Source organism: Passer domesticus, chromosome 3, assembly GCF_036417665.1.
Source record: "Passer domesticus isolate bPasDom1 chromosome 3, bPasDom1.hap1, whole genome shotgun sequence".
NCBI classification, from domain to species: domain Eukaryota; kingdom Metazoa; phylum Chordata; class Aves; order Passeriformes; family Passeridae; genus Passer; species Passer domesticus.
In genome coordinates this window covers 106,048,140-106,072,972 of record NC_087476.1, presented here as the reverse complement: position 1 = coordinate 106,072,972, position 24,833 = coordinate 106,048,140, and the positions used below count along the sequence as shown (strand labels likewise).

Below are 24,833 nucleotides of genomic sequence, written 5' to 3'. Positions count from 1 at the left end.
TGGGTGGTTTAGGCCAGTCTGTGGTTAAACCCCTGCCAAAAGGGCACTCAGCCCTGCACACAGTTGTGCCTTTGCTTGTGGAGGGTAAGCTTGTGATTCCTGATGGCAAGACAGTCTCTGGTGAACCTCCCCTGATTATGAAATCCTCCCTTTCCTTCCTGGGCAGGTGCAGGCTGGTGGGAATAACATAAATACGAACATTTCAGTTCATTATAAACCAACTCACTGGCTTCAATAAACTTGCACAGTGCAACAGGAAGGTTCTTTTATACAGATCTCAGCCAAAATTAAAACCAGCAGGACTTATAATTGATACAGTTGTTTCAGTATCATCAATCAGGTGGACATGCCCACTGAGAACTTATGTGGTCTCTGTGTCTCCACAGCTGCAGGGACTTAGGTGGTATTTCTTTGACCCTGGTGCCATTTACCTAAATTGTTAATCCACTAAAGATAAATAGGTGTTAAGAAAAGCATCACTGGAATTTTGAACTGCCTGCCTGAGGTGTTTTCTCTCCTCAGCTTCCCTCCACTTGAATCTTCTGACTTTTCCATTTCATTACTTTGCTTCTGGACTACAACAGGTTTCAATGAACAATTTAAAAAAGATTTGTCAATGTAAAGAGTTGAAAAATTAAATTACTTTTTAGGGCTATTTTATATACTAAGGAAGAAAAAAAAATTAGAAAAACCTAAAGGGCATAGCTATTTTTCTTGGTCATCTCTAATTTCCTACTTTGGCTCTAAGTATAACAGGCCAGGTGCTTCCAGGCCCTCTGGAGCCCCTAAAATCCTGGTCCAAGGCCCTCCTCTGCCAGCCAGTCCTGGCTGAGGTGAGCCAAGCCCACACAGGAAGCAATGCTCTTTCTCGGGTAGAAACACCTCTGAGGTGAAGCCATCCAGGACAGATCACCTAGAAAAACACTGTTTCTACAAACCCCTGCAGAAAAAATATTTTGCTCTGTTTAGAAGGCCTTTCTCTGTTCAAACAGCCTTGGGTTCTCCACATAACTGCTGTGATGGTGATGATATTCCCACATAACAATTCCCTACCATGGCACTTGGGAAAACCTCTACTCTCTGAGGTGTCATCTGCCACAGATGCACTACTCTGCCTCAAAGGCTCCAGAGATATTAATTCCCTTTTGGAGGTAAATGTGTGACTAAGTAGAGGTTAATGCTTTTTAAATTTGAGTTACAACAAATTTTTTCACAGAACTTTACTGCTATATAAAGTTTTTAATTTTATATTTTTACTTTTCAGTCTCAGTTTTAGATTAAAAAAACACATGGAACTGTATCAAAAGCCTGCAGGACAGAAGGTCTCATCTGCTACCAGCTCTGTTTGAAGGTTGTCTGTAAGTTGGACTGTCTTGTCTGACACCAGGCTTTTGGTAAGCAACCAGCGTGACCGTTTTCTTTCACTTATCACAGAAAAGTTCATACCATTATGGAGTTCCAGTCATTTAAGACATTGGTCTAAGAAAGACAGAATGTCTCAGCTGAATTTTAAACAGCTCAATGAAATAGCCCCAAAGTTTGAGTTGGATAAAAGTCATAGGAAATAAACAGTTATAAAGGCAGAAGGCCAAAACAAGATTTAAAAGGCTTTTGAACTCTATCCAGACAACGTCAGGGGAAATTAAATGATTTTCTGAGAATTAGATCCTGGCAGGTATATTTTAAAGTAGTATCTCCTGAAACCTTCCTTCTATGCTTCAATCTCTCACAGCCTTGCTGTGAATATGGTTAATGAGGTTTTGAAAATACAATCTTTAGGATTATAATCTACTATCTTTCCTTCTGGCACATTCCTGTCCTCTTGTATCTAAGTCCTTCGCAGACACTGTTTATTCTGTCTTCCTCCCTTCCTTTATGCTCTGGGAGTTGAGGAAGCAGGCTTTCCTAATTTTCCACCAGGAGCTATTAAAACCTCCTTCTGGCAAAGATTAAGTCTCTGTCTGTTGTCTGCAGCTACCTTCACTTACAGAAGCCTTTTCTCCGTCTCCCCTTCCTGGTTTTGGCTGTGGTGGAAAAGTTTGACTCCCCTCTAAGTCTTTCCTCCTTCCCTTTCTCATTCTTTGTTCTCTACACCACACTCTAGCTGATACTTCTTTTCACCTCAACTTTTCTTGCCATCTCTTATCTCTCCAATTCCCCGCCATCAGCCTTCCTCTAATCTTAACTCTGGATTCTCCTGGTTCTTTACATCTCAATCTTTCATCTGAGACGTCAGCCACAGTATCAGTGAGCTTTCTTGATCTTCAGCTTCATGTGTTGTTCCCTCTTGTTTTTAACACATTTGTAGCTCCTTCATAACTCCTCTTGCCCATGGAAAGGACCATCCACTTTACTTCCTCTTAGCCAGCTCTCAGCCAAGCACTGATGCTTCCCCTGCTCTTACAGCCCATCTACCTGCCACAGATGCTTCACTTCATGACACAAACTCTTATAAGACCTTTCTGCAGCTTACTCCTCAGCAGCTTAGTCTCCTCCTACTCCTTTTTCATAGTAAGTCTTAGGGAAACAAAAAAAAAAAAAAAAGAAAAAATAATCTTGGCTCTGCTCCTCCACTCCCTGCTTTCTCATTACCCTCTTCTTTTCCTCTTCAGCTTTATTGAATATGCTTCTTGCAGTAAACATCAGAAGTCCTTTCCTCCACTTCCACTGTAGACTCTGTCCAATACCTCTATAGCAGAAAAGGACCTTAGTAATTGTCAAATATTTCACCCTTCTGGCTCACTCAGATGACTTCAACATACCTCAAATCCTATTCTCCCTTGGCTTTTATATCTCTTATCTCCTCAGTCTTCCACTTTTTTCTCTAGAAACTTCTTTTTTTATAAACTTCAAATCTCTGATACTATTCCTCAGATCACCTTCTTTCCTGCTTCTTCCAAGTGTACTTGGGTAATCCCAGCTACATCAATTTTTACGGTATTTTATGTTGTTTCTCAAAACAATCTGAGACGAAGATTTTTACTGTTATCGCCATTGGTGCTGCTTGTTGGTGCTTTAATGTAAATTAAACTCTTCCAACAATCCAAATTCAGATTGATTTTCTGTGGTAATGCAAGAATTGTATCATTGAACTAAACCAGAAGTAGTGTTTCTCTTGATTTCTCATTCTTCTTCTAATCACTGTCCACACAGACAATACTCTGCATGCACAGAGTCTTTTATTAATTCCAGAATCTATGTTTATGGCTCTTTTCTTTCTATTGGTCTATTTTTCTACCCTGTATATGTCTTGGTCTCCGGAAATACCTCATTCCTTCTACAAATATCTCATTACCAAGTTAAGGTCTTGCTCCTCCTTGATCTTTCCATGGCACCAGGAGTACTTCTGAAATGCTTGGCAGTTAATAGCTGATCATTGATTTAAGTGGGAAGTGAGAAACCTGAATATTTTATCGGATCTGGGCCATGGTCCCCCCTTAGGGAGCTTTTATCCACATAAACTCAGAGTATCTGTGTAGAATGCAAAGGTATGTCTCTGCTTGAGAGATCTACAATACAAGTACTGACAGACAACGTCCAGTTCCATGTTATATGAAGAGACAAGGAGAAGTCAAGTCAATTCTGTTCTCTCAAGAGTTTTACTTCATCTTGGGAGTAGAGCAAACACCAGACTTCCTGACTTGCCCCAGGGTGACACAGAGCAATGCAGTCCCTCTGGTTCTGGAAAACCCCTAACCAGCTGGCACTGTCACTCCACGGAACAGTCTCCCATGGCTCCTACTTTGGAGCCTACCTGTGCATACCTGTGCCCAGAACAGGGTATGCAGAATAAAGCAGCCAAGGACCTATTCCTCAGGCACACTGGAACTGGGTGTTATGATTTCATATTAGAAACCTATTAGAAACCTTAAATTCATCTGAAAACACAGCATCACCAGCATTACAAAATACTATTTGCATGCTGGATGAGAGGCTGGGAGATGATGACATTTCACTCTGCAGTTGCTGAGAGTGCCCTGACTACCATGTTGTAGCCTAGCTTTGACTGGGTGGGTGTGAAAGCACTGCCCATCACTGCTCAAAACCAAATTGTGTCACTGTGCAAAAAGTAATTGAAGGGAAGGAGGGGAGTGGTTCATGGTTTGTTTTTCTCCTATGGGTAGTACTAAATTGAGGAATCCTGACCTGAGATAGGAACAATTTACTGGAAACAGCAACGAGGTAAGAAAATTAACAGTAACAACAACCTACTAGTCACAGAAATGTATAAAGAGAGGGTGATTTACATACAAAATGCTCAACAAACCTGGGATGATGGGAAAAAAAATGGTGGACAGACCCTTTGCCCACCATGCTGTCTCTTGACCATAAAGGAATGCCCGTTTTTTCCTGAAAGCAAAAGGATCCCTTTCCCCTCAGCTCCTGGCAATGACATAAGATGATATGGAATAATATTAGAATCTTGGCCACACCCACACAGCTCCAGGCTCTGCCTCCACATAACCACGAAAAATTAACCTTGGCCAAAACCAGACACTCTTTTGTTTAATCTTTTCTGTCTGACTCTTATTCTGTTGGTTTTATCACTGCCTTATTGTACAATAAAAGCATTTTATATTTTGATTGGTAACAACATTCAACATTATTTATTTGTTATATTTATTTGGGGTTTTTTTATGAAAGCTGTAAAAAGTTTAAACATTAAAGAAAATCAGGCCATGTTTCACTGCTGAGAGTGGATTTTTGCAATGGTAAATGCATTAGAAGCATCTAGAGAAAGCAACTCTAGGTATTGGAGTTTCATTATTTGTATGTAATTTGGTGATGATCTGTAAACACCAAGAGCTGAGGTTTCAAATATGTGTGGCTTCAGTTACACATTTCAGGATTTAGGTGACTTTCTCAGTTATCTGAGAGTATCTCAGAGTATCAGAATTGTAAATGAAACCAGTTAGACCTTTTGATAGTGATCACTTCTGAAACCATTGCATCATTTAGACTTCAAATGTCATGTCGCACTCTTAATTTAAAAAAAAAAATAATAAAACCAACAAAACTTACTCCTGTGACAGAACCATATTAATTTTCAGAGAACCTTCCTAGGGAAAGATTCAGAGGTCATAAACATGGTTCCAGAAGGGATGGATGAGATCCCAAATTCCCTTTACATTATTCCATCCTTATATTTAAAAAATGCAGATCTTTTTCCTCATCTCAGAAAGTGGGGTTACCCATCTCTTTCTCTCCATGTCCTTTGGACTCCTGCAAAAATCAAAGAAAAGGAACAGGAGAAGCAGAGACTGGAAAGAATCTATCCTGAGAGGGGGACAGAAGGGTAGGAGGTAAGACCGGGCAGCTGTGACTTGTTTACTCTCTGGCATATTAATCAGCTGCAAACTCAAAAAGACACATAGAAATGAAACATCCTGAGAAAAACACTATCAATAGATTACCTCAGAAAGTAAATTTAGAACTGTTTTCAATCAGCAGGACCATGAACTATCAGATATATGGGATCTTCTTGGGTACTGCAGAGAAAGCAAAGCATCCACATTCTGCACAGCAATGCACACTACCAACCACATTTGACTGACAAACCCTCTCAGTAGAGTGAGAATATCATGTCACTTACATGCTCATAGCAACCTTTTCAAACAGAGCAATATAAATAATTGTGGTGATGAATAGATGGATAGACAGATGAATACCTCGTGTCCTTTAGAATTAATTACAAATTTGGATAAAGAAGGAATTGCCTGTACATGTGAGTTCATAGACAGCCTGTGGGGTGGAGAAAACTTTTCCTTGTTGCTTGCTGAAACCCCCCACCAAACCAATTAACCAAATAAACAGAAAACCCCCACTTTTTAATTATTCCTTAAGGAACACATAAAACCAGCTTCTGATTAGAGGCAAGCCAAATGCAGTTAAGCAAGGTGTATAATATGAAGAAAAAAAATGTACTTCTCTTTATACTAACATAATTATCATTGCCTATTAACCAGGACAGCAATATATTCAGGAAAAAACAAGGCAGAATCTTTTATACAACAAACAACAACTTGTGAAAATGAGCCACAGGTGAGACAGAAGAAAACAAAATCCAAACTGTGATTATAATATTTAATACTCAAATTTACATCTTACAATGTTGGAAAAACCATTACAGTTATTGGTGTGAAAAGTCCAAGGAAGACAATGACAGCAAAATAACACGTGATCCTCGTGAGTCCCATGCTGAGGTTTGAAATTTAGTGCTTCAGAGCACACACTTTCTTGAGACCCAAGGAATCTATGCACTGGAAATGGAGTTTTATGTGATGAAAGACAAGTGGACCACAAGTAGTAGTTTATGAAGAAGTGCAAGGAGCAGAAATGCATTTTGTGGACATCTGATGAAAGCCTCCACTTTAAATCCTTCAGACTCAATGGGGCAGAGAAAGTCCCTTGGCTGGTGAGAGCAAAGAACTGGTGCTGCTGAGGGAGTGAAGTAGCCATTCATCACCGTGGCACGGGAGAAGTTGTTTGAAGGATGAGAAAAGCCCTCCCAAGCACCCCAAGCCCTGGCAGTAATTAATGTGAGGCATTTGACCCACTGTTAGCTTCTAACAGAGGCACAGTTGTACAGCCAAACATTCACAGTCTTAGTCATGTTTAAACAGCTTCCAGTAAAGATGACACAGGTCTGTTAGAGGAATTTGCACATTCCCTTGGGAATTGATGGGTTTCTTTTGAGTCTTTATCCTCAACCTTGGCTACCAACTTCATCTTTACAGTTCTTATCCCTTATTTCCCCTGAGAATCTAATAAATGGAATATTGTCACCAGAGATATGATTTTTGCTACTAAAGGAAATACGGCTTAGTGAGGGTTGACTGGCTTATGCTGCGAATTTCCTAAATGGTTGATTTGAATATGTATATTTAAAAAGTTGGCCATGTACCTTAGTTTGGGGTAGAAAGGAAACACTGTTCTCCAATTTTTTCCTGTAAAAAAAAAAGAAATTAATGTCATACAAAATTTATCACCAATCCCAAAGAGCTGATGTATCACATTCTCTTTCCTTTAGCAATTCTTTGTGTAACCCTTTGTATATGATCCAGGGATGCTGGGAGAATAAAATTGTTCTTCGTCACACAGGAACCAATCCTGTTAAGTCAGGCATTCTCTTTGGCTCTGAGGCTGCATGATGCCACTGAAATCAACAGAGTTATCATCATTTGCAGCAATGGCAGGCAGTGACAGGTCCTTCTCTTCCTTGGCATTCTGCAGCTCTGGCTCAAAACTATAAATAAAGTGCCTTATCCTATGGGCAGTGACCTAGCACTGCTGCTGGAACCAGCGAGCAGTGGTACCAGCTGGAGCCCAGACAGGCTGGAAAGAGGTAACTCAAGGACAACCCCTACCCCTTCCCCTCCTTCTCTCTCTCTCACACACACAGACCAGAAAAATGTGACAAAGGCATTGTTGTCAATCTGTTGATTGGATCATTTGAATTTTCAAGTGTGGAACCACTAAAATGAACTATTTAAAATCAAAAAGGATCCATAAGACTCTTACAATTTTATTTTTTTTAACTACTGCTCTATCATCACCAAATAACTTCACAGTATTTGGTTGAGATCAGTGGAATTATGGCAGCATGAAATGTAAGTTATCTGGTGGTGAATCAACTCTTTCAGGAATAAAGGTCAAAACCAGGGGTGTAGGAGACACCACAAATTGGACTTAAGAGGAGTGGACCAGAGACAGAAGTGTACACAGTCCTTGTCATTTTCTAGGTGAAGGCACGGTGATAACTGTGGTAGCAGTTTGTTCTTCTCCACTTCATACTCTGGTATTTCATAACAAAATGAAACTAATTGAATTAGTCACTAACTATGTTCCCAGGATTTTTTGGAAGTTATGTTTACAACCTTTACCTGACATCAGAGACCTTTTAAGGTGCTTTAAACAAGATTTCAAGTAGGTAGACTGATTTTGCTCCTTCCCCTTCTCAGGCTTCAGCACTCTTATTTTGGCAGCATCATTTTATTTTCTAGTAGAATTCAAGCAAATGCTGCTTACAAAATCATTCTGGAAATTGGCACATCTTGTGTATATTTTGAGAAACTGAGCTTACTCTGTATCATCTACTCGATCCTATATGTTTTGGCTAGTCTTTATTGGTCACCTGAATTGTGCCCTGGGCATGCACAAGCAGACAGAGTCACATTTTTCCTGCAATACTGCATTGCATTCAGAATAATATTGTGTCCAGTTCCCCAAAGACATCTTTATGATGTTTTAATTAAATCCTGACCCTGCAGCCGTGAGGTGTTGATGAGGAGTTCTGTTATGCAACAGAAGAGTTATGACTGTGGCACTGTGGGAGCAGCACCACCAGTACATCAGCTGTCCTTTGGCAGCCAAATGCAGGTTCAAGGGGAAAAAATTGTGGAAAAGCTATCAGATAAGAACTCCACTTTTTAAATGACCAGCCCATGCAATCATGGTGAGTGGGCTTCTCCTAAGTGTTCTCCTGAGAGTGGGGGCTTATATAACTTAACCATTGTCAACCCAGCCTCTTCCCCAAGCAGAGTCAGTTTTCTGCTCCTACAGTTTCCATCATATGAGCTGAGCATTACCACTGAACATCTCAAGAGTCAGGAAAAATTGAAGGCTTATATCTATTCCCTAGCTCAATGCTTAACCAAAGCCCTCTGTATCCCTGCTCCCACTCTTTCTCTACAACCATGGAGTACACAACACTGAAGGCAGAGATCATGCAGACAGAACTTTAAACCAGACAGCTTGTATACCCCTAAAGGGTGAAGGTGATGTAGCATCGATCTGTGTGAGCTACTTCAGCACCTCCAGCCTAAAGTGCAATCCATGCCTTGCTGCATTCTGCTGCAGCTGCACTGAGCATCCCTCAAGCCTGGCATTGCAATGCTAGTTTATCTGTGCTACCTATTGTAGTAAGGTAAAAGTACCACATACTACTGGATGTGGTATGCTCTTGTAGGGACATGGTTTAGGCATGGACTTCGTAGTGTTGTGTTTATGTTTGGGCTCCATGTTCTTTAGACTCTTTTCCAACATAAATGACTCTATCTTATGATTCTATATTGCACAGAAGCCACTGAGGCAAAAACCAGTCTTCACATTTCTCTGCATGCCCCTTATCACCACCATCAAAACCCCATTGCTCACTGTGTCTTGTGTTGCTGAAGCATCCTCAGGGACTTTTATCTGCCCTGGAAGTTGTGGGATTAGGATGCAATGGCAAACAGATCCCAGCTAGAGACTGATGAAAGATCTGAGTTCAGCAACAAGATCTTCAGAACAAGCAAAAAAGGTGCTGAAGGTGAAGGTCCCATGAGCTGGGATTTTACAAAAGACCCTGAGCAATTTATTAATGCTAAATTTCATTGTATCCTATGAGAAAAGCACCAGGAGAGAAAGAACTTGGTAAAATGTCAAGCATGAGTAGAGACCTGATAAAGACTCCCTCTATAAAATTAATTTGGAATAACTTTGGGTTTCATTTCAGTGCAGAGAGGAGATTAGGGTCAGGGGTTTTTTATCTTCTTCTAAAGTGATGCTGTTATTCCTTCTTTCATTTCTATAATAAACTTCTATGGATTGCAATCAAATAATCACCTGCAGGATTCAGTTTTATTGCCTAAATCAAATGCATCATCTTTACTCCAATTTCGGAGAGCATTACAGCCATGTGTAGTAGTCCAGACCCTCTTAAAAAAAGGCAGTAATTTAATTTAACAGCAAGGCTTTTTTCCATCAAAAGGATAGATAAATTTCCATTATCAAGGTTAGTCCTAATAACAGTATATGGCACAAAAAATTCTATAAATACTAAAGCCTATGCTGAGCTTTGGAACTTGCTATCTCCCATTGGATGTATGTACCTCAAACAAAGAATCCAGTAGTAACTCTGGAAGAGGAACTGGAACATTATCACACCTCAGGCATAGTCCTTTCCCATCACCTTAGTGAGTTCCAATTTTATATTCTTTGTACCTAAAAGGGTTTACCCTCACAGGTCCCACTTCTGAGGAAAGATACTTAACCATCTTGTCTAATATTAAGTTTATGAGCAGGCCTATGTTATGGAGGCCACCAGAATGTCACTTAGGTATGAAGTGTCTTTTGAGGTGAAGTCTTGAACTCCACCATTGACACTGACATAGCCAGCATATGTAACCTCCTCATGAACAGAGAAAGTAGGGAAAAATGAATGAGGTTTAATTTTTATCCCCGTTGGAAAGTTTTCTCCCTTGATTTTCCATCACACATATCAAGACAGTTTTGAAGGAAGAAACACAAATAGTGTTTTGTATTATCATGTCAGATAAAAGCCCTTAAGAGGTAGTTTGAAGAGTTGAGACAGGTGTGCAGTTCCCTTGCTTTTGGCTCTCAGGCTCAAATCAAGTTCGCAGTGGTCAAAGTTTGTGCCCTTGTGAGGTGCTCTAAGTGAAGGTCCTAACTACCTCTAGGTCCAGCTGGGAGGCCCTACAGGGCCAGCTTTTGCATGTGAGAAAAGTATACTGTAATATCTGGGCCATTCACTTAAGAGTTGGATTTGATGAACCTTGGGGTCCCTTCCAACTCAGAACATTCTGTGATCCTAATTGATTCTGTGATCCTAATTGATTCTGTGATCTGTGCATTGATCAAGTGGCTTCTCCACTCTGGCAGACAGATTTAAGAGTTTCCTGCGAGTGTCAACAAAGGCTCCACATGTGTTTGGCAGCACCCAGACTAAATTCCTGAAATCTTCCATCCCTGTTCTGTTTGACTTTGTGTGGGACACGTTCTCTGTCTTGTTTAAGGCTCCAAACATAGTGCCGTGTGTTTAGACCATAGTCATTCACTCAGTGCACACACCTTATATCATAACAGCCTATTGCACTGGGAATGGAAGAAGTCTGATCCAATAACCTTGTTCCCGTTTTGTAGGAGAAGGACCTTAATACTTCCATACAGTGAAATCTAAAATGCTCACAGAGCCCTGAGGACAAAGCATCAGATGTCATCAAGAGGAACACAGGCTGCCATGCACAATTTCAATATCTAGCATTTATTCAATTTCTTTTTCTTTCTTTTCTTGTGCCTTGTGGGCACACTTTTTTTTTCTTTCTGTTAATAAACTGTGGTTTTTTTCACTTTCACCCCCTGGTATCCATTTCTCTCATTGGTAAAAGAAAAGGGAATTATTGAAGCCATTTCTGCTTAGAGGAAATGCTCATTCCAGGGCACTTTCTCCTGAAACTTGTCTCAAAACCAAGACACATGCTTTATGTGTACCCTGGCTTTACTAGATCTGCCAGTACTATCTCTGGCACCACTGTAGAAATTGCCTCTGCAAACAGAAAGCCCATGTTATATTGGCCATCCTGAGCTGGTAACTTTGAAGGTTTGTCCATGTTTCTGGACAGGGGGAAGTAACTTGCTTATATATCATTCAGTTCAAACCTTCATGAGACTGTTTTTTTTATACTGCTTCTGTTCAGAATGAATTTGGTGCTTTGAAACTTGGGCATTAATTTTTTCCTAATAAGATATCATCATAAAACATGCAATTTAGTGCTTCGTTTCTTCCAATTTCCATATAGGAATCCGACTCTGCTAAATTTGAGCTTCAATCCCCCTGGCCCTTCTTGTAACTCGTGCTGTAGACTATGAAGGGTTACCGACCCATAGCAAATAAATTAATAAGCTTGCATAATTATATTTGGGTCATTTTATTTCAGACCGTGAAATCAAAATCTCTGTTCACATTAGTGCAGGAATTGCTCTAACTAGCCATTGGGGCTCCCTTGATATACCATCTGCAAATGCAGCAGACTGGCACCTGCTGGACCAAAGAATCCATGCTCATAGATTGCATGCATGGTTTTTTTTTTCCATTACCTTTTCTGGGCATCAACTTTGAATCCTATTTCTGTCCATTTCCTGTCTCAAAAGAGAGATTCTGCTTTACAGCATGATCTTTGTCTTTTGTAGTCAACAGTTGCTGAAAAGTCTCACATTGCTACCAGGTAGGTCAGATTACTTGTCCTCCAGCTGTCTTGGGGTTCAGTGCAGAATGTATTGGCACAGCCACCAGAGAGGACTCTTAGAAAGCCTGGGAAGTAAGGCTGTGCTTCTCATGGGAAAATGTGTCATAGCACTGTGGCTTATCCCATTTCTCTTGGTCTCCTATGCATCCTCTGCTAAAAGGACACAGTCTTTATGACAGCTTGAGTCTTTGGAGGTTCTTACTTGGCTCCTCTTGGCTCCATTTCACCTCATGGTCACTTTAAATTGGAGGCCTGATAAAGTCCTGCATCTTGGATTGCTGCTGTTCCTGGCAATCTGACTGAGCTTGAAAAATAGTTCTAACTTCTATACCTTGTAGTGTGATCTCACATGATGAGGTTGGTAAGGGTAACATCTAAGTTACTGTGATCACCACTATAGACACCTTGGGATCCATCATGGAGACAAGTCCATTACACACAGCATGGAGTCATGAAGAGGGATCTTCCTGCTTCTGCTGGAAGGGCCAAAACAGAACCAGAACCGTCATTCCATATATTTCACCACTGCAGAGGCTCACAGAACACTATTTCTGCCCATAACAAACAACAACATGGACAGCCTGTCAAGTGACTGACCACCTGGCATCTCTTGAAAAAACAGCTGCACAGAGATGTCTTGTGAGGTGGGCCAGCTGCCATCCACAGCTGGATGTGAATTGCCCACACACACCATGGTAAAGAGGAGCATGAGAGGATTTTAGTTGAGAAAATAGAACTGGAATGTGCTCCAGAATTGGAGATTAGTTCACTGCGTTACTTATGATATATTAGTCAAATAACAGTAGAGACGAGCATCTAGAGCTGCACGGATTTCACAAAGTTAGCAATGCTACTGGTAAATATCTGCGAGTAACAGGGCAACTTTTAGACTCTGAGTTAGTTCATGGTGGCTATAACGTGTGACAGACATGACCCAGCTCTGCATAATAAGTCTTAAAAACGGCGGCTTCTGGATGGTAACAGGATGCACTGAAGGAAAGATCATGTTATATGTACCCTGTGCTGATATACTTTTCCTAAGCATCTGCTGGGTAGCCCTGTCAGCCTTGTATACTGAGCTAGATGGCCCTCTAATCTAGGAAGAGAGTTCTCATGTCCTTCTAAAGGAGGATCTATGGGGAGATAGGTTATGGTAGCAGAAAAATGACGTCTTTCTCAGCTCCCAGAAATGCCTCAATTCTCCCCTCAGTAAGCTTGTTGAAGTTCCCACCCACTGCAGTACAACTTGTATTTGAATAGCTGAGGGTAGAACTTCTGGAATTCACATTTCTATAAGTTTAATATAACCTGAGAAGAGTTTACCTGTCTGGAATTTTGGATGCAGCTGTTTCATATGAGGGTGATTTTTAGCAGATGCAGCCATTTTATACTTACAAAGTTAGCAATGATTTTGGCACAGGATGTTTTTGTGTGCAAGAAAGCCACTGAAAGAAAGTATTAATCAGAAATGAAAGTAAATCTAAGCAGAAATGAAAGCAGTCGCCAGCTTCTAGCACTGCATTCCAAAACTTTAATTGTGTAGCCATCAGCCTTTTAAACTTAAACCATAGGGTGTTTGGCAAGAGAAAAAGCAGAAATAACAACAAAAGAAAACCCCACCGCACTTTTTGTCACATTAAGGGACACACAAAAAGATGATTTTGTAATTTCAGTGATGACTGCCTTTGAAAATCCTTTTCATTTGTGTCCAGCCCTTTTCCAAGTACTGCACATGGGGGATGCCAGGTCCATTGCAGACGTGGTGGACCAGCCAACAGGGGGCAGCCAGAGGACAGGAATGAGCATCAGAGACCGACACCCCTTCATTGGAGAGCCCAGAAAAGCAACAGTCAATCACCCTACCAGCAGACCTAGCTGGTCTCCAGACTGATTCATTAGACAGACACCTCCCTCTCTGTCTCATCATTTCGTTATGACACAGGAAGATGTCAGCCTTTCATGGGACAAAAGGACATTCTCAGGAATGCAAAGGACTGAAATATCATCTCATACCCTGGCATGCTTCCAGGACACCAAGGATGTGCGGTCTCCTTAATCACAAGTCCTTTTTTGGTCCTGCTGCATTTTAAGAGACTAGTCTGACTCAAAGACGATATCAAATTCGCCTAAAGTAGCCTGGAGGATTTGCATTTGAAAGCCATCCAGTCCAAGCTTTACCAAACTAGCTTTTCTGAAATTAAAAACAGAAAGAAGAGTCTTGCTTGACAGTGCTTTTTTTTTTTTTTTTTTTTTTTGATTCTCAGCTTTGCCCTTGGGAGACAACACTGCTTTCTGCCTCCATTATAATGTTTTTAGAAGGTATGCTCCTTTTATTTGGGCGAAGTCATTAAGCAGACCACCAAAAGGACAGACACAAGTTATTTTGGAAGACTGCTTTCACTCTCAGGATGTAGTCATACAAGTGTACCTCTGCTTCATAGCACTGTTCCCACACCAAAAGCCAGTGATTGGAGGATCGAATTAAACTGGGCAGCTTGGCATTGTAACTGGGTTGGTCACTGGGTCTTAAAGGAGTTTATTGCTGTGGCGTAAGTTTGCCAGAGCATAAAATTAGAGACCTTATAAGTAAGGATTTCTCACAGGATCCTATACCTATGGTGGACTCTGGAGCCAAACATAACCAGCTCTGACTTTCATCTCACACGTGGGATAGCTATAAATAAATGAGAGATTACTCTCCTCCCTGTGAAACAAGAGAAATGAGGAATGTTACCCGATGAAATCACTACAGCCTAATCTTTTCAAAATGCTGCTACTGAACTCACATTACTGTCATTTATTCTTGGCTGCCTCGACTTTCTAGAGCCCTTTTTCAATTATTTCCTGCTCTTGAATTTTAAACTCAAGTCTTCTACCTCTGTTTATGAGGTACAGTGAAGTTTTTCTCACATCCACAGGTCCTCCCTTCTTTAACAGTTGCATCCACCCTCATTGTTCCTTTCAAGGCACTTTATCTATTCACCCATTCTTGTCTACTTCTCTTTTATCAACCCCAATTTCCATGTAATTTTATATTCTTAAGCAAAAAGATCTTTCCATTTATTTTTTTCTTAGGCTGAGTGTCAAAAGCTCACTCCTACCCCATAACACTCTCCACTGCTGCACATTTCTTGTCATCTTCTAGCTCCAATATTTGCTAGCAGACATGACAAAGACTGGGAGCCACAGGCACATTCAGGAACACAGTAACTGGAAAATAACAACTTAAGATAGTGGCATTTCAACATGGATGTCACTTCAGTTCTGTCCCCATCATTAATTCTAAAGGAGACTTTCATCTCTATGTTATTGTATTTTCAAGCTCTATAAAGGAAGTTTCTCCCAGTTCTTAAGCAATTCACAGCACATATCCTAGTCAGAAAGCAATCGTGTATTTTTTTTTTTAGAGCTGGTGGATAAATCATATTTGCTGGGTGGTTTCTTATATTCATTGTTCAAATTGCTACATGCTAGCTGGGCCATGGAGAAATGTCAGCTTCTCAGAAACTTTCTTTATAAGCAAGTCCCATTGCCTGCCTAAAAATTGTTGAATCAGTTAGGAAAAGCTTTTGTTCCACTTCCTTTCTTTCTTTCTCTAAGGGACCCAGCTGGCCCTCTCCTGAGCTCCCTCAAACACCTTGAATTTGTGAATGGCTACAAAGAGGCATTCTCACTAGTTTCTAGAGGCATTTGTTAGCAACATTGAGTAAGAACAAGATACTCAAGGTCTGCCAACACATGTGAAAGACTGAGATGGCTCAAGCCCCACATAAGCAAAATACATGTTTCTTTACACATTACTGCTCCAAGTCAGCCCCAGTTTATTGTCCATCAAAACCAAAGACTGTCTACCCAACTCACTGGGACCCAGATAACATATTTCAGAAATTCTCCTGAGAAAGAGCAGGGGCATTAGCAAAGCAGCACATGAATTTAAGCAGGCTTGATCCTCTTTAGTGTATGCTCTGAGCCTGGGGCCCACTAAGAACCTGCTGATCACTTAATCTGCCTATCTGGAGGATCTGTATATATATGAGATAATCCTGGTAATCAAGAGTGTAGATAATAGCATTATTATTTTATTCCCATAAACATTTTAAAATAAATGTTTTCTTCTCCAGTGCAATCTGATAGGTAAAATTCACGCACTCAGAAAAAGAAAACAGACCTGCCAGAAAACTGTGGAAATGTAATAGGAATAAAAGCAAGGATAAAGTATCTCAGAAGGCAAAACACACTAAGTAAAAACATTTTGACTGGATACCTGTTTTCCAATCTTTAGGTGTAATCAGAAATTACTGATAAACAACATAAAACTCCCATGAGAGGTGTCAGAAAGCTTAGCCATATTTACAAACTGTAGTTGTGTACCCAGAAACCTTGGACCATGACAGGCAGGAGCGGGAGGCAAAAGGAGACTGAGGTGTAGCTAAGAGAAAGGCTGACAACTCTCTCTATCCAAGGGTTGGGGAGCTGGGAATATTGGGGCAGTGGGGGACAGGAGAGAAAGCCCCTTGCCAAGAAGGGCAGTCCACGCCTGGCATGCTGGTGAGTGATCACAGCAGTTGCAGTCCTATTCTGGTGCCCCCCTTAGAAATGCAGTATCTGCCCAAGCCCTAGTTAGCCCATTATGTCACCATTAAAGCCAAAGAAAAATGTTGACAACTCAAAGACAGGACTGAAGGATGAAGTGTTACCTCTATAGCTCAGTTGGTGAGAGTGGAAAGTCCAGTCCTCTCTTAGGGCTGTAACTACAGCAGAGCAGGAGCAAATCCTGTTAATGGGGTTTCTCCTAGCCTTTGCATGTCTGAAGAAATGGACTCTTGATCTTTCCTGGTAGAATTTCCTTCTGATCAGATTTTCGTTCTGATGGTCCAATTCCTAAGGGAATTGTAGCAAGGACCAGAGGTCACTGCTATGACAAAGCATAGGTTTGGGAGCAGCAGTTATTGACAAGCTTCTGTTCAGTGAGCACCAGAATAATCCCTAAATCATCAAGGGAAACTCAGGTCACCTTCCATTCCACACATCTCTAACTGTGGTTTATTAATAGACTGAATACATTTGCTATTTCTACATATGGTTAGTCTGTTCTATTGAATTTATTTTGGGTTTGTTTTTTTGGGGTTTTTGGGGTTTTTTTGGAGGGGGTTACTGTAAAATGAACTATACTTATTTTGTATCACTCTCTCTGAGAAAAATCTCTGCAGTCTTACCAGTTTCCCAAACTTCTGCAGCCTTCACTCAACGTGGTGTAGGATGGGGCTTGGAAGGGAAGAACTTTCTCTACAGCCAGGCACTCCTGTTTCTCATTGGTTTTAAATTGCAAATTTATAATGAGGGATACACCTAGGAAGGGATGAGATTTATTTGAAATTTAACAGTGGAATCTGGCTTCTCAGAGTTCTAGCCATTAGACTACAGCAAAACATTTTGTGATAAACCACAGCACTACAGTATGAAATTGGACTTGAAAAATCATCTACATCATATACCATCTGCAGAGCAGGAATTACTCACCAGGAGCTCTTGAGCAACAACAAAATAAATTTATACATTTCTGCCAGAAGGATTGTGCCAAAAAGAACATACTAACCAATATTTTTTGCTATGCAGTACTTAGAAAATTCTTATTATCACTGTAGACCCCCAAGTGACTCAGTTTGTCTATCTTCTGGGAAAGTATTCAGGATACCAACATGATTCCTTATTTTTATTTTATTCATGGCAAAGTTGTTGGGGTTTTTTGGGGGTTTTTTTTGGTTGTTTTTTTTTTTTTTTTTTACTTTATGGTTTTGGTTTGATCCACAACAAAGACAAGCGGCTCTTTGCAAAATCTGGATTGATTTTGCTTTTCAAATTCTCATGACATTCAGTGAAAGCTTAATCCAGCACTATTGAAGTCAGTGAAAGTTTTGCCAATGGCTTCAACTGGGAATAAGAATTTAATTACGCACTAGTGGGAACTGTCAGCATTTGATTCTAGTACTTGCAAATGCAGAATATGAGCCTAAACAGATTACAGTTGGTCCCCAAATGGCAGTACCGTGGACTAAACCCAACTCTTGTTTGGTTTTTTTGGGTTTTTGGTTTTGTTTTTTTTTTTTTTTGGAAAGAGGAATCTGCTTCTAGAATCCAAACCCCAGAAGACTTGCCTTCTGTTTCGAAGTATTTCCTTGATCTGCAGGAAATTAATACCCATCCTTCTCCTTTTTCTGTAGGAGAATTTTTTTGTGAATAAATTTTTCACTGATTCACAGAATATTCTGAGTTGGAAGGAACCCACTAGAATCTCAAGCCCAAATCTTCACGAAATGACCTACACAGGGATTGAACCCACAGACCTGGTGTTATTAGAGCCATGCTCTGATGAATGGAGCTAAGTCCAAGCCACTGACTTGCAGGATGAAATAAAAAGTTATCATTGCTCTTCTGTCTGATTGCTCCAGGTTGGCTTCCCAAGCCTGCAGTCCCTTCCTCCCCAGCACCAAAGGAGGATTGCTCTTATGCATGTTCTTCCTTCCCTGGGGAACCTCCACAAGCACTATTCAGATATGTTAGGTCTTCTTTGATATTTATTTCATTAGGAGATCAAGTCTTCTTTAAATGTCAAGAGATTGGAGTTGGTTTTTTTGTTGTTGTTGTTTTTTCAAGACAGGATGTTTACATTCCTGGCTTTCACCTAGTTTTCCAGGTTATCAAGATTTCTGTCAGGTAGGATATTACTTTTTTTCTACTCTCCACACAATTATCTGAAGTGCTTTGTGTTTTCCCACACAAGGCCCACTTCTGATCTCCTCCAAATAGGTTTTAATCTGCCTGCTTTAATGGAGTTACTTCTGATTTAGTTCACTTTGGCAAGGAATCACTCCATGATCCTCTACAGAGCTGTATTGGCCACCAACTTTCTAATTGTGCTATGCAATGCTTTTATTTTCATTACGGGGCCTCCTAGCCAAAGCCCCACCATAAGTCAGTCTTCACATCACAGCCTGAAGGAGGACAAAGAAACGGAGAATGAGGATCACAGGAAGAGGATGCAGCTGGGTCTCTTTCCCTCCACTCCATTTTCCTGTCGTCTGTGCAAGAATAAGAAGACAAAGTAGTTTTTCCCCAAACCCATTTCTGCTGATGCTTACACTAAGTTGAGACATTTTAATCTGTCCTGTCCACAATAACTCTGCTCATCCCATCTGGGTCTTTCACAGAAAGAAAAATCTCACCTGCTCTAGAGGTATCTGCTGGTTTGTTAGAGAAGAATCAAATCTAGTAAAGAGATTAAAGGGGCAGTTCCAGAGACAGATGAGATATGTGGAATGGTTTCTCCTGGATGCATCAATCTTGCATCTAGTTACAGTAAATCAGTGCCACAATGAGCTCAATCCATTTCATGAACACATGGGCTAAGGGTTCATTTTTAAAGCTGAGAGCAGTTTATTCCCAGAAGTTAACACCCTGCAAAAGGAGATGAAGCAGATGAAACATACCAAGCTGGAAGTCAAATGTCTGTGTATGTGTTCAGTTTTAAAGAATTTTTCAATATTTGCATTTTGTAAGCCTTAAGTTAGAATAGATATTGTGGCTAAATAAATTAAAAATTAAACATAGACACCCTATTACTAAAATCTGTATGGTTAATATCTGAGACAACCACGGAGGCTTCTTCTTTCTGTTTGTTGATTTACAGGATATATGGTTAGTTTTACAATCCAGCCTCTAAAACAATGGACACATTTTACTAGTAGCATAAAATGCTCCTGATATTAGTATCATAAAATATTTTACTTGCAAATAATCTTATAAAAGTTTTCCAAAAGCAAAGAGCAAAATGTGGCACATACATAACCATTCCTAGTTCAATCCCCCACCCAAACAATGATTACATCTTAGAGAGATATTTGACAAAATAACAGTGAATGTTTTTGAGAGGAAGAATAACAGGATAAACTGTCTGAAAATCTATTCAGATAATGTAGCAAATGAAATATTCCAGAGTTTTCCTTAAAAACATCTTGTCTAAGAAGTGTTGCTGAAACTTCTTAATGAGAAATTACTAGTGAAGGAGTTCTATCTACAAGGCAGCTGAGATAAAGTCCATGAAGAGATATATTCAGAGCCCTCCTCTGAGGCAGGGCAATTCATTTTGAACCCAATTTCTGCTTTTGAGTAGGCTGAGGCAGGTCAGTATTTTGTCCATAGCCTCTCAATAACTGACTCCACATTCACAAACAGATTCATTGACAATATCCAAGTGAAAACTCAGGTTATCTTTCCCACTCTAACAAAAAAAAAAAAACAAAAAAAAAACCTATATGTATCTTTTAGTGCAGTGAAGACTTGGAATCAGTATTATCCATTATTGACTTTGAAGCTAACTAATGGCTTTGCACAATATTAGCATTACTAGTATGAATATAGCTAATGGATATTAACACAATGTGAAAAAGTGGTCATTAAAACACTGTAAAATGCATTTGGTTAATAATTAGCATATTTGAAAGCTTAACTTCTTAACTAATGCATTTATTTCACATATTTATAATTGCAAAATCATATGTACTCATTTTTATAAATTATAGTTTCAAAAGAAATGTGCTCAGTGTAATTCTAATATACGGTTTTTTGCTTCCTTTCTTTCTCTTTTGCACGTTATAGAAAGAGCAAAGGAAGAAGATTTCAGCAGCAACTCAGTTATGGCAACAAAAAACATTCCCCAGACAAAACACAAAATGCCACATGGAAATGCAGTGGTCCTGAGTAGACACCAAAACGCCTGGTCCTCTGTGTCCCAAGTGTTCTCTCTTGGAGCAGCCAAGATTTACTGATACATTCAGGATCTGCTGGATGAGCATCATGCATCAATGAGCTTCATCAAAAGTTTAGCTTCCACACAAAAGTTTTTACTTCAACTACAAAAAAAAAAAAAAAAGCTTCCATTCCCAAACCCTATCATGGTAGAAATTGAATTTCCTGATGCAGGGAATCTGCAAGAAAGTGGTTGAATTTATCATATCCTAGAGAGGAAAAACTCAAACAAATAACAGCCTGAATAGCTCTCAATATAAATAACAACAAAAATCTGGATGAGGTAAGCATAAAAAAACAAAATGGAAAGAGTGTGGAGGAGAGTAAGGAGAGTAAGGAGATGACATTCCCTTAGCAAAACCTCCACTAGAGAAAAAGGAAAATATTTCAACAAATATCTTCTATTGTATGTATATCATGAGCACAGAGACCCCCTAAGTTGGAGGTTTTCCCTTCTTTTTCACAACATCCTTTAAGCAACCCTTCAGGCTTCTGTGAAAAAAAATCTCCTCAATCCCTTACTGAGTTAATTTGAAATTCTAAAACTAATGAAGCTTTTGTCTCCCTCTTAACCTAAGAGCTATTGTTACCTCTAAAAATAAAAAAGATAATCTGTTAAAGAGCTAAAAATACTGAGCTCTGAGAGCCTTTTCAGACATGCACAGAAAATGATTGACACCCTTGCACCTTTAGTCTTCACAAAGAAAATGGTGGGGCAGGAGCTCCTATGCCCACCTCACAGCAACTCTTTCATCAGCTGTCTGCCAGTTGTCCTCCCACAGCTCAAATAAATCCAGCACAGCCTGGGCAGAAGGTTAGTGCTCAGAAAGTGGTATTCATGAAGAATCTAAAACAATCACCCAAAGGTGCTTGGGCAACACTGTTTTAGGAAAGAGCTATGTAACTTTTTTTTAGTAAGAAAAGCAGGAAGCGCTTTCAGATAGGAATGCCAAGAACTGCAGCTATGTGCCACCTGCCCAAATCCCCATGGCTGCAGGACTAACAAAAGCTCTCCTGGGACACAGCAGGACAAGGGGTGCAGTCTGGGTGAGTCACTGCATGCTTTGAATTGAATGGGAGAGTTAAAACAATTAGACCTAGTTACCAGTAACACAAAAAGCTCTCCTGTTTATCATAAAGAAGTCTTGTCACAGTGAAGTCTAGTCACAGCGCAGTGAGCAAAACTGTTCATATTCCAAAGCTAACTGGTCAGAACAGACAAACTTTTGCCTCACTTGCCTAACTTCAAAGTTGTCTTGCGTGTCCACAGCGAGTTGTTGGCAGAGGCAGGACTACAGGTCTGAGCCAAGAGATGAGGAGCTGACCCATGACAGACACGGCCAGCTCCAGCTGGCTCCACCAGACCCATGCAGGACGCAGACAAGTTCATCAGATGGTGCCTCTGTGACAAGGTAACACAGAGACAGAGAGAGGAGAACTAAAGGAATGAGAAACAGCAGCGGGAACATCAAGGTCAGAGTAGGAGCAGGTACACCTGAAGGAGCTGCAGCCCATGGAGAGCCCAGGGTGCAATAGTTATTTCCTTAGGGACTGCAGACTGGAAGGAGAATCCGCATGAAAGCACAGGAAAAGTGTGAGAGGATAAGAGCAGGAGAGAGAAATCACCAAACCTCTAACAACCATAAGTGCCCCCCCAGCACCACTTGGGGACCATCTACAGGAGTCTGGAGAGGAGAAGGGAGGGGAGAGAAGAGAAGGGGATGGGAGGATACATCTTTGTATTTCTTTGTGTCTTACTGACAGATTCTATTCTAATTGGGAATAAATTAAATTAACTTTCTCCAAGTCTGTATTGCTACAACAGTAACTGGTGAGCAATTTCCCTGTCTTTGTGTTGACCAATGAGCTTTCTTATCCTATGCCACATGCCCCATGGAGAGGGGTTATGAGTAAGCAGCTGGATGGAAATTTGGGTGTTTGCCAAAGCTAACCCATCACAAAAGTGAACCCATCACAATGTGCCAAAATCTCTGCAGCACATGGACTTTCTCAGCCTGGAGTCTCGGCAAGAGGATGTACTTGGTTTCAATCAAAGGAAATACAGGGAAAGGTAAAGCTATTTCACATAGTTCATCCACAAAAATAATAATAAATACATAAATAAAAAGATTATTCCCAAGGGGAAATACCAGTTTCAGCTTTTGCTGATCATTTGGAGGAAGGGGAGACATCTGAATGATCCTGGAATCCCCAGTCCTACTGTCCTTTCTCTTAGAAATAAAAATGAGAGTGGAGGACAATTGAAGATTCTCCAGCAATAACACTATATAGAAGTTCTTTTTAATTCTAAAAATACCCTGTTTAGTTCAAGTTGTTCTTTCAAACAAAAGATGCAAACCTGCTTCCAAGTCCTGATTTAATTTTAACTGAGCATCCAAGGAAATAGAAAGTTTTCCTGGCTCTAACTACCATGGGACATTTTGGGCATTTTGGTCACTTGTTTCAGCAGATGTGTAATCCTAAACCCTCTTTCTATGGCCAGCTGCACTTAGCCATTTTTAGTCTACAATCTTTTAAATGTGAATCAGTCTTTTTCCTGGGTTCTGAATTCTTATTATGACGTTTTCCATAACTTGCAGTACACAGAGGAATGTCCTACAATTTCTTCAACCTCTTTGACAATAAAAAGGCTGCAATGGGGAGGACAGCAAAAGAAGAAAGATTTCTTCCCCTGAACACTCATTTTGGGGAGTGAGGAGAGGCTGAAAGGACATTTCTACTGTCCAGCAGATTGCTTGTGCTGTGGAACTATTTCAAACATATAGAATTCCCCAAGCCTGCACCAGGTGCCATGAATTAATGTCTAACTCATTTGTACTCTAGAATGTTTCCATCCATTTAGGCTATCAAGGGATTTGCTGTGCTTCCCGTGTGTCATTATAAAGTCCTTTAAAATATTTCAATTCTGCTTTAAACTTAAACTCCTCAAAGAACTTTAACTGTGCAGTATAAATTTATGAAGACCATATGGATGATGTCAAGCTCATGATAAAAGTCAGAGATAATCTAGAAAAAAAAATTACACTACAAATTAATCTTCAATGTTCATGTCTGTTTCCACTAGAAGAAATATCTCTAGCAGTGCCTCCAGGACATATCTTCTAACAGAAGTCAGCCAACCTTCCTCGTGTGTCTGTGAATATTCTGAAGTCAATGGTCACTTACACAAAATCCTGCATTAAAGCCTTTTCAACATGATCCTGTCAAGTTCTACAAGATGCACAGGGTTTGGTCAAAGACCAAACTGTCTTTGAAAAGCTGTGTTATTTCTGCAGGTCATGTTCTAACTGAAGGAGCTCTGCCTTTTTGACCAACGCTGACTTAATGGCAAATCCTGTCTGAGGCTGGGCACCAGAGCTGTGCCTTTTTGCAACAGAAATTAAGATCAAGTTTTATTGTTCTCAGTTGACAGAAACTGTGTAGCACTCATGCAGGAGTTGTAACACACCAGCTGTGTCCTCCTGTTTAAAACATACTTTGGGTAGCTGTACTCCAGCTAGTCATGCTCTTTACCATCTCAAACCAACAATATAATCTCTACACTTGGGAGCACTGTTGTGGATTGACAAAAGAATTGTTCTGGCTGCCTAACATACACGAAAGAGAACATTTACAAATGCTTTAAAAGTGCAATATATTGGTCAGTGTTTAATTATTTCCAAATCTAGTATCAGCAATATTTCTAGTTCTATTGTGCTAGCAAAATTTTAATAAAGATTAAATCACTCACTCAAGTTTCACTTTACTAACATTGTAACCTGGGAAAAACCTAATGTTGGCATGATTCTTGTATCCTCAATCTGATGATTATTTAGGGAAAAAAACTTCAGTTCCATAGAATGGAAATGCATTTCCCCAAACTTGTTACTTCTCTCCCAAATCAAATATTTGTTTTCATTCTCATGCATGAATCATGCAAATCCCTTGTCTTCCTGATTCATTCCCTGTGGACTTCTCTCCATTAAAGGAAGGTTAAATGAG

General features: G+C 40.1%; 2 long non-coding RNA genes across 4 annotated transcripts in view; one reads left to right on the top strand and one right to left on the bottom strand.

The window, feature by feature from the left end:
• LOC135297386 (uncharacterized) overlaps positions 1-8,272 on the bottom strand; it is a 16,756-nt gene extending 8,484 nt beyond the window's left edge. Inside the window, exons 1-2 of one of the 2 annotated variants that reach the window (XR_010359396.1) lie at positions 8,084-8,272; positions 6,905-6,947 (exon numbers count right to left, since the gene is read on the bottom strand). This is a non-coding gene — a long non-coding RNA (uncharacterized LOC135297386). The remainder of the gene's footprint in view (positions 1-6,904; positions 6,948-8,083) is intronic. The other variant, XR_010359397.1, reaches the window with a different exon arrangement.
• The window catches only part of LOC135297385 (uncharacterized), a 26,621-nt gene extending 1,788 nt beyond the window's left edge, over positions 1-24,833 (top strand). For both annotated transcript variants that reach the window (XR_010359395.1, XR_010359394.1), the window contains exons 2-3: positions 1,265-1,394; positions 20,682-24,833. This is a non-coding gene — a long non-coding RNA (uncharacterized LOC135297385). The remainder of the gene's footprint in view (positions 1-1,264; positions 1,395-20,681) is intronic.